Here is a 1,675-nt window from a genome sequence, read left to right on the forward strand (position 1 = left end):
AAATAATTTACTTAAGAACGATATAAATTATGATGCCTGAAAACAAGATTCTTGTAATAGCTAAGAGTATAAAGTGAGTTGGACACATTGCTCATGATGTCTCGGCAGTTATTACTGGACTGTTTCAAATGCATTAGCTCCCCTTCATGTCAAGATTCTCTTATTTTGTTGTAATTTGCTGCCCCTTAGTGGTCAACCTCAACAATTTTGGACTGGTCAAAAGAAAACCCCAAAGCTGATTTGACTGATCTCTAAAGGAAGCAAGAGATATTAAGCAGGAATTGGGGGGAAAGGGGGTACTTTAACAGGGGATGGATTAGGGAAGATTGTATGGGGGAGTAAGAGGAGGAATAATTAGTGCTTAGATGGTATGAAAAATAAGAGGGGTATGTATCAGTTCCAAGTCCTCCTGAAAAATACACTTATAATAAATATATGAGAATGTGTATCGCTGAAGGCTATGTAACAAAAAACAGTGTCAAGCAGGAAGAACTTTTGAGTTGTTGGTCAGGGTAGTCCAAGAGATTCCCAAATTAACATAGAATATTGCCACAGCCTTTGATTGCCTCCCAGAGCTTGAAGGTAAGAACCTATGACTGAAAATAGGCCACACTTTAGACACAGGACTTGGAACAATGGATCTAGCTCTCGAGGTATCTATATAAGCTACCAAGGGAGAAAACCAGTCAATGGTCTTATCCAGCTGTGAATGAAGCCTAGTAACCACAACAAACTACTGCTATTGGTGCAATAGTGGCACTTTTATCTTGGGGGTAATCAACAGCTGTCTAATTTGGATTTAAGGCCTGCTCAGTGGGAGGTAACTCATATGTAGTACTATCAACATAGCCAAAAACGCATGACTGGAGAAGTCATGGATCCTAGAGAAAAAACGTATTTTTATCACATCCCTAGACCAACGTAATTTCTTTTTGTTCTATTTTATTTTATTTATTAGTTTTATTGTATGTGTATGAGAGTATTTCCTGCATGTATGTGAGTGCACTCATGTCATGCAATGCTGTAGAGGTCTGAAGAGGGTTTTGGATTCCCCTGGAACTGGAGTTAAGGATGGTTTGTAGCTGCCATGTGGGTGCTAAGAATCGAACCTGGGTCCTCTGCAAGAGCAGTCAGTGCTCTTAACCATTGAGCCATCTCTCCAGCCCCCCAACGTACTTTCTTAATTTATTACAAATATGCATCCTCATATTTACAGAGAAATGTACCTTTCACCCATCATCAAACAAGCTTCTTTTTGCAACAGATGGAGACTGTTAAAGAGTTCTAGGCCTGGTCAAATACAGAGAATAAGTGTCTGTGAGATGTTTAACCCTAAATGACACATTTTCAGTTGCTGCAACCTCTACACTTACAATGAATGCATCACTTAACTCTCAACAGAGAATGTTCCTTGTGCAGCAAATGGTCATTAATACAGAGACCCACAATTAGCTAATATACAGAGAACAAGAGGCCATGGAGTGCTTATCCCTAAATAGGACAGCTATTTCAAACCTCTGCCTCCAAAGGCTCAGGGATTATTGGGGAAGAAGAGACAGAAAGATTGTGAGAACCAGAGGGGATGGATGAGCACATGGAATCAGTCTTCCAGACAACTGGTCAGTTACTCATATGAACTCACAGCAATGGTGACAAAATGCACAAGTCCTCTGCA

The sequence above is a fragment of the Nannospalax galili genome, unplaced genomic scaffold (genome assembly GCF_000622305.1).
Source record: "Nannospalax galili isolate Female #2095 unplaced genomic scaffold, S.galili_v1.0 scaffold186, whole genome shotgun sequence".
NCBI classification, from domain to species: domain Eukaryota; kingdom Metazoa; phylum Chordata; class Mammalia; order Rodentia; family Spalacidae; genus Nannospalax; species Nannospalax galili.